Here is an 8,889-nt window from a genome sequence, read left to right on the forward strand (position 1 = left end):
GTGTGTCTGACACAGCTACAGAGGTCATTTAACAAACACAATGATGTCATGGGAAGTAGCTTCTTCACAGCACTTGGTTTCCTTTCATCTGAACAGCTGAGCTACTTTGTAAAGGGTTGGATTTTCCTCTATAGGCGTTCAAAAACTCCATTGCATAGATCTTTTTGAATGGTAAGTAGAAACTTCTACTTCTGCTGTTGGTTAGGTTACCACCTTGATATTCCTCAACAGATAAACTAATACAGTTATGCTATAAATTTATTGATCTTTGGGGGAAAATGAAAAAATATCGTGGGAATAATCTAAACGCTTCATCCTTGAATGCATTAATGGAGACCAAGACAGAAATGTATATTTATTTACCTTCTTCTGCCCTTATGTGACATGAAGTGAAAGCCCAGAGGCTTTTCTATTTGCCACGCTCTGTCAGGTAACTTTCACACCCAGAAGCTATGGCCCCATAAACCAGCCTGGGAGCCTAGGACTTGGTCAGACCTGGTCACACAGAGCACAACAAGGGAATGTGGCCCAGCGGAGAGTAGTGGGACCCCAGCTCCAAGCATCACCTCATCTTGAACAAGTGTGAATAGGTTACTGTGGGAAACAGTGGGYGAGCGTTTAATGTGGTCTCGGGGTGTAATTCGGCATGCTTTTAATCAGCTCTGGACGTTCTTCTGAGCGCTCCCTAGGGAAGAGAACAGCAGCATTTCTGATGACGTATGCAGGACAATGGAGAGGGGACACAGTCAGGGCATCTGTTTTGTAGTGCCCCAYTGACTTATTACTGTGGCCAATGGGACCCACGTGTAAATCTGAGCTCCTCTGGAGCTGCAAGGCGAAAGAGTCTCTTTGATGCTGAGTGAGATTTAAAGCAAATAAAACAAGTCAACAACGCATTAGACGGAGAAAGAAACCCCTTGTCGYCAGCCCTCTGTCCTCCTGAGTATGTAGAACATTGCTATAGGTTGCAATGTGTTCTGAGACATATGGCCAGAGAAGAGTGTTACAAAGGATTACACAGACTTCATATAGAGTAAAACAGTTAATTGAAATCCTATTACTCCATATTACATAGATGTCTAAGTAGGCTACAGATGTAGGATCTTAATTTGAGCCAGTTTAGTACAGCAGGAAAATAATTCTGAAGAATCAGGAAATGTGAATTATTATGTGGATTATAATTCATGTAAATGTTTTGTAGGGGTTGATACATTTTTTGTTAGGGCAAATCATGCATATAAAGTCTGATATTTTCAAGTGGAAATGACAAACTTTAGAATCCTTTTAAAACATTGAATATACTACAAGTTTGCATTTCCTCCTGTGCAAGAAAATTCTCAGCAACAAAAGAGTGATCAAATTAAAATCCTACATCTGTAATTTAGTGCTGTCTAAAAACCATTTCAATGATTCATGTGGTGTTTCGGTAAGGGTCTTTACATGTGTCACATGCGGTTTAACACCACTGTAAAAGCACTCCTCTCCCAGGCTGGGCTTTAAATGTAAGTCACATGGTACACAGACTGGTCGTGCTTTGTGAGGTCCTTGACTAYAGGAAGCCATGAGCTRTGGGAGGAGCAGGTTCCCACACCCAGAAGAAGAGACGGAGGARAGGCTAACACAAACAGTCCGCCTTTCAGGAAGGAAAAGGCTCCCTTTAGGCCTTTATCAGATCTGCGAGCGCCTCAGTCCGCCAGTCGCCRGCCAGCTGCTGTCCCCCCGAGAGGTACGGCTRCACCCTGGTCCAATTTAATGGTCCCTTTACTCTGAAATAATCAGTCATCATAATGCACTACTAATATATCAGGCTAGATGCTAGGTCACTCCCTTATTTGGGTCTGAGGACACAGTGCATACAGAGGTAAAGTGTGGAACTAGTCTGTGAGTTTTGGGACAAATTTCAAGAATGCAGGCTAATGGCAACACTATCAGATAGGGCTAGACCGGCAGTGCAATATGTGATGACCTGTGCATGGTAGGCCTACACCCCCTCACACATGTTGAGGAAGGTCTGGCCAACATGATACAGCAATGTGGTAACAATTACTATAGAATGAACAAAATAACAGATCTGTGGGTAGAGTGTGTGTAAGCTTGGTTTACCACACCACACATTGATTCCTTCCCGTTCAGGTCTAATTTCCTGATCAAACAAGTTATTCTATTCATAAAAACAATTCTGAAGGAAATAAACACAACACGAAACAAATCCTCAACCCCCTGGTTCCTCAGTCTAGATCCCCTCTACTCTCTGTWRCCATGGACCAGTATGTCTCTCCTGTGGTATTCGTACACATTGCYGCCGAACAGGAGCTGCCCTCAGCTGTCTTTTGATTGCATAACKCTGCCTCTTTGCTTACCTCATGGAACATCTCTGGAGTAACTCATGGAGACTGAAGACACAAAGAACAGGGACACGTTCACAACATCTGCTGGCTTCAGCACCTCATGACTGTGTATGCCGCTTGGGCAACTCCGAGTGAGTAATAGTTCCCTTATGTCCAGTAAAGGGGGCTGTGTCTACGTTGATCTTTTTTCTAAACTTACTAAACCCTTATGAAAAGGAACCGGATGTGGAACGCTATATTTAATGGGGGAAGGAAACTTTGATACTTCAGTTAAGTTAAACCTTTCAGCAACAAATGTTTTCTTGGTTGACTCCTCCATTCTTTAGATAGAAACAGATCTCAGCAACAGTCATGGAGGATAGGGACTGAGAGTAGATGATATCCCACTAACGTCATAGGGAAACCTTTGCCACATCGAGGAGGTCTCGATTTTATGGGTTGTTGCGAGAAATTGATACGCTAACGCATTACAAAATTAGCACTCTGATTTAAAAAATATATTTTTAAAAAGCCTGGGGCTGAAACCTCTGCAATCTTTTTTACTGGCATGGCTAAACTCTCCAAACTTGTATAAAATATATCTTACATTCGTTAGTAGTAGAAAGAACACAATGTACTCCAGTGTCCGCCGACTGAATTTCATTATTACCAGATCTGTAAAACAGAGCATTTAAACCTCAAATGTAAACATGCTGCCTTTTGATTGATGTCAGTTAAGTTGTAACAACTTTCTACATTTGGCGCACCCTCATGGTTGCCCACAGAGACACCATGGCAACAAAGACAAGAGTGCTTGAATACATACATGTCAAGACAAAGGTCCATGCTGTTCAGTATTTGAACGTGAAGCTAGTATAGGCGAGAAAGGCTCTTGGGGCCCTGTAGTGCCGATTTATCACATTGTGTTGGATTGCAGAGAGGGAGGGACCTTTTGAATGTGTATGCCTTGTAACTCATTTGTTGTGGACTTGGAGGGGTGAGGGTGGGGGGTCAGGATATGTCTGATGGAGGGAGGGACACCACCGAGTATTAGTGGCATGCTGGGAAAATAAACAAACATTGAGCAGAGTTGTGTTTCTTTCCCTTGGAGGTAAAGTCTTTGTGCACTAGCAGAATGTGAGGCTTTTGTCGACGGAAAAGTCAAAGAAAAGACTAACTCCCCTTGCATCCTCAGACATCCACAAACAGAAAGGCTCCATCCAGACAGAGACGACAGATGGGAAGGCCCAAGGCCCTCCGGCAGGTTTCTCTACATATCCTTTCTCCCCAGCTCTCTCACGGCGTCTGTCTGCTTCCAGCCCCGTGGAGACGGCCGGACACCCTGGCACCAGGTCTGAAGCTGGGAAAGATCGTCGGCCCAGATATAAACAGGAGAGAGACCCCACCCATGGGCATGGGGCAGACAGACAAACCTGACATATCCTCTCCTGGAATCACTTCCAAACAACTCAACAAAAACATCCCTCAGATTTTCCTTCAACCCAATGTCAATGTGCTATTTTTTGTTTAGNGTTGTCACATACACATGGTTAGCAGATGTTAATGCGAGTGTAGCGAAATGCTTGTGCTTCTAGTTCCGACAATGCAGTAATAACCAACGAGTAATCTAACCTAACAATTCACAACAACTACCTTATACACACAAGTGTAAAGGGATGAAGAATATGTACATAAAAATATATGAATGAGTGATTGTACAGAACGGCATAGGCAAGATGGAGTAGATGGTATCGAGTACAGTATATACATATGAGATGATGTAGGGTATGTAAACATATAGAAGTGGCATTGTTTAAAGTGGCTAGTGATACATGTATTACATAAAGATGCATATAAAGTCTGATATTTTCAAGTGGAAATGACAAACTTTAGAATCCTTTTAAAACCTTGAATACACTACAAGTTTGCATTTCCTCCTGTGTGCAAGAAAATTCTTAACAACAAAAGAGTGATCAAATTAAAATCCTACATCTGTAATTTAGTGCTGTCTAAAAAACATTTAAATGATTAATGTGGTGTTTCGGTAAGGGTCTTTACATGTGTCACATGCGGTTTAACACCACTGTAAAAGCGCTCCTCTCCCAGGCTGGGCTTTAAATTTAAGTCACATGGTACACAGACTGGTCGTGCTTTGTGAGGTCCTTGACTAYAGGAAGCCATGAGCTRTGGGAGGAGCAGGTTCCCACACCCAGAAGAAGAGACGGAGGARAGGCTAACACAAACAGTCCGCCTTTCAGGAAGGAAAAGGCTCCCTTTAGGCCTTTATCAGATCTGCGAGCGCCTCAGTCCGCCAGTCGCCRGCCAGCTGCTGTCCCCCCGAGAGGTACGGCTRCACCCTGGTCCAATTTAATGGTCCCTTTACTCTGAAATAATCAGTCATCATAATGCACTACTAATATATCAGGCTAGATGCTAGGTCACTCCCTTATTTGGGTCTGAGGACACAGTGCATACAGAGGTAAAGTGTGGAACTAGTCTGTGAGTTTTGGGACAAATTTCAAGAATGCAGGCTAATGGCAACACTATCAGATAGGGCTAGACCGGCAGTGCAATATGTGATGACCTGTGCATGGTAGGCCTACACCCCCTCACACATGTTGAGGAAGGTCTGGCCAACATGATACAGCAATGTGGTAACAATTACTATAGAATGAACAAAATAACAGATCTGTGGGTAGAGTGTGTGTAAGCTTGGTTTACCACACCACACATTGATTCCTTCCCGTTCAGGTCTAATTTCCTGATCAAACAAGTTATTCTATTCATAAAAACAATTCTGAAGGAAATAAACACAACACGAAACAAATCCTCAACCCCCTGGTTCCTCAGTCTAGATCCCCTCTACTCTCTGTWRCCATGGACCAGTATGTCTCTCCTGTGGTATTCGTACACATTGCYGCCGAACAGGAGCTGCCCTCAGCTGTCTTTTGATTGCATAACKCTGCCTCTTTGCTTACCTCATGGAACATCTCTGGAGTAACTCATGGAGACTGAAGACACAAAGAACAGGGACACGTTCACAACATCTGCTGGCTTCAGCACCTCATGACTGTGTATGCCGCTTGGGCAACTCCGAGTGAGTAATAGTTCCCTTATGTCCAGTAAAGGGGGCTGTGTCTACGTTGATCTTTTTTCTAAACTTACTAAACCCTTATGAAAAGGAACCGGATGTGGAACGCTATATTTAATGGGGGAAGGAAACTTTGATACTTCAGTTAAGTTAAACCTTTCAGCAACAAATGTTTTCTTGGTTGACTCCTCCATTCTTTAGATAGAAACAGATCTCAGCAACAGTCATGGAGGATAGGGACTGAGAGTAGATGATATCCCACTAACGTCATAGGGAAACCTTTGCCACATCGAGGAGGTCTCGATTTTATGGGTTGTTGCGAGAAATTGATACGCTAACGCATTACAAAATTAGCACTCTGATTTAAAAAATATATTTTTAAAAAGCCTGGGGCTGAAACCTCTGCAATCTTTTTTACTGGCATGGCTAAACTCTCCAAACTTGTATAAAATATATCTTACATTCGTTAGTAGTAGAAAGAACACAATGTACTCCAGTGTCCGCCGACTGAATTTCATTATTACCAGATCTGTAAAACAGAGCATTTAAACCTCAAATGTAAACATGCTGCCTTTTGATTGATGTCAGTTAAGTTGTAACAACTTTCTACATTTGGCGCACCCTCATGGTTGCCCACAGAGACACCATGGCAACAAAGACAAGAGTGCTTGAATACATACATGTCAAGACAAAGGTCCATGCTGTTCAGTATTTGAACGTGAAGCTAGTATAGGCGAGAAAGGCTCTTGGGGCCCTGTAGTGCCGATTTATCACATTGTGTTGGATTGCAGAGAGGGAGGGACCTTTTGAATGTGTATGCCTTGTAACTCATTTGTTGTGGACTTGGAGGGGTGAGGGTGGGGGGTCAGGATATGTCTGATGGAGGGAGGGACACCACCGAGTATTAGTGGCATGCTGGGAAAATAAACAAGCACTGAGCAGAGTTTTGTCTCTTTCCCTTGTAGGTAAAGTCTTTGTGCTCTAGCAGAAAGTGAGGCTTTTGTTAACAGAAAAGTCAAAGAAAAGACTAACTCCCCTTGCGTCCTCAGACATCCACAAACAGAAAGGCTCCATCCAGACAGAGACGACAGATGGGAAGGCCCAAGGCCCTCCGGCAGGTTTCTCTACATATCCTTTCTCCCCAGCTCTCTCAGGGCGTCTGTCTGCTTCCAGTCCCGTGGAGACGGCCGGACACCCTGGCACCAGGTCTGAAGCTGGGAAAGATCGCCGGCCCAGATGTAAACAGGAGAGAGACCCCACCCATGGGCATGGGACAGACAGACAAACCTGACATATCCTCTCCTGGAATCACTTCCAAAGAACTCAACAAAAACATCCCTCAGCTTTTCCTTCAACCCAATGTCAARGMGCTATTTTTTGTTTAGTAATCTTGAAAATMAAGCTATATGGATTGCAATGCTGCAAATGACCTTACCAATATTAATCCATACCCACAATGTCATCTCATTGCCAAAATGTACCATTTCCCAGAAGGAWATTCTGGCCTCCAAAAATAAGGTTGWTGTTTGCTAAAGAAATGCAGGTTGAAAATGTTCTGCATATCAAMCCACAAACAGACAGGCTGYCTGTATTAKTGCTGAGGCCGCCACACAAGGGCGTAGCCTTTTCCAGATGCTCATTTTGGGAATTTGACCAGATTAACAAGTGATGACGAACTGACTGACGTGCAGAGGACTGTCAGAGGACATGGTTGCTCAATGAGGACTTTTTACTCAAAGACAGAGAAGGCATTAGTCTTCTTCATAAGCTTTCATGAAATATTGTGCTGATTGTCCTTCAGAAGCCAAAATAACCCTCTTGTTTTAAATCAATGTCCAAATGGACAGTTAGATCACGACATTTTGGTGTGGCTATGAAAAATCTTTGTAACCTTTGACATTGGTCACAAGAACATTAAAAACGTATTAAAGGCATGAAAATCCAGTTCTGCTATGAAGTAACAGTGAATCCTAACTAAGCCTCTGATGGTATTTGGAAACATGAAACCTCTGTTTAAAAGAAATTCTTACTTTGTTGAATTAAAACTGCTCTGTCCTTTGTTCTAAAAACCCATGTCATCTGTTTGGGGCTTGTCCATTGTAGACAATCATCCTGATAAATGACCAGTTGATCCAGAGGAACATGAACTCTAAAAACAGAGCTGTTAGAAGTTCATCAATTCACATAGGATCTATCTGGTTTTATCTTTGTTCAAGAATACAGTCTAAAACTCATGTATGCACTCATAAAAATGCACCAATCAAATCTCATCTGTTTGTATTGAAGTGCCTAATAAACAAATATTGATTACCAACGACATCAAGTAGAACATTGCAGTTTGCCTGTCCCCATACATGACAGACACAGGAGTGTGTGTGTGTGTGTGTGTGTGTGCGATGGCAATCTGGGTCAAAGTTCAGATTATCATCCTATAGATGGTGCTGTTCCTACTGCGCAGCTCATGTTGACGATGATGACTGCCCTCTGCTGCTCATCTAACCCTCTCGCTTGAAAGCAAAAGGATGAAAACCATACCACAGGAACAACATTAGCTTCACTCAGTAAAAAGATATCAGTAAATATATATGGTAAAGAAATGTCCTTGTGGTGGAAGTTTTCTCTTCCACAGAGCATGTGTATTTGAAAATGAAAAATGGCACTGCCTTAATTGAKATGCGTCAGCACAGATTATTGACCTCATAGGAACGCTTTCAATTCCGTTAATCCGCTCTCTGATATCTCTGCAGCGGCAGCCTACAACGACTGTGTCAATCCTCTGCTACACACAGTGAACAGAAGAGTACTGATCACACATATTTAACACAATAAATATGCCTGCATTGATATTTAACATTGAAAATATGAAAGTCAAAGACCCCTCTTTCACATCTGAGTAGCTTTTTAAGTCGCTATCTCGGGTCTCTATTTAGCCAGATGGCTCCCTCTCTCAATCCCCACTCACAATCAAGATTAAGATTACACTATTACACACACACATTCACACATACACACACAACACATACACACAACACACACACACAGAGAGACAGACACACAGAACACAGTACTCATAAATGCGTCATACACATGTTCATACTAACGACAGACTGTCCGTCCCCACCCTGCTTTTTCTGTTAATTCTCTAAATCCGTGCTGTTTCCGACATTAATATGCCCTTGATAAACAGATTCTGGTGATATAACACAGGCTTTCAAAAATGGCCTTTTTAAATGGGCAGAATCCTATACGAGATTCAGTTGTTGAAATTACAACTGAGGCTTAAGTTATTAAACAGAGCAGCTTTAATCATTGATCACAGAAATTCAAGGATTGAGGCAATGGCTGGATTAAAGTATTTTTACCACAAGCCACCATATCCACTGTAATCTGAGAGAGAGAGTAGAGAGAGAGAGAGAGAGAGGAGAGACAGAGAGAGGAAGAGAGAGAGAGAGAGAGAGAGAGAAGAGAGAG

At 42.6% G+C, this 8,889-nt stretch overlaps 1 long non-coding RNA gene across 1 annotated transcript; it reads left to right on the top strand.

Moving 5' to 3' along the window:
- Nucleotides 1–4,494: 4,494 nt before the first annotated feature.
- LOC112073973 (uncharacterized) lies at nucleotides 4,495–7,737 on the top strand. The gene is made up of 2 exons (XR_002894653.2): nucleotides 4,495–5,424; nucleotides 6,468–7,737. It is a non-coding gene; the product is annotated as an uncharacterized lncRNA (long non-coding RNA).
- The last annotated feature ends 1,152 nt before the right edge of the window (nucleotides 7,738–8,889 follow it).

The sequence above is a fragment of the Salvelinus sp. IW2-2015 genome, unplaced genomic scaffold (genome assembly GCF_002910315.2).
Source record: "Salvelinus sp. IW2-2015 unplaced genomic scaffold, ASM291031v2 Un_scaffold2440, whole genome shotgun sequence".
Taxonomy (NCBI): Eukaryota; Metazoa; Chordata; class Actinopteri; order Salmoniformes; family Salmonidae; genus Salvelinus; species Salvelinus sp. IW2-2015.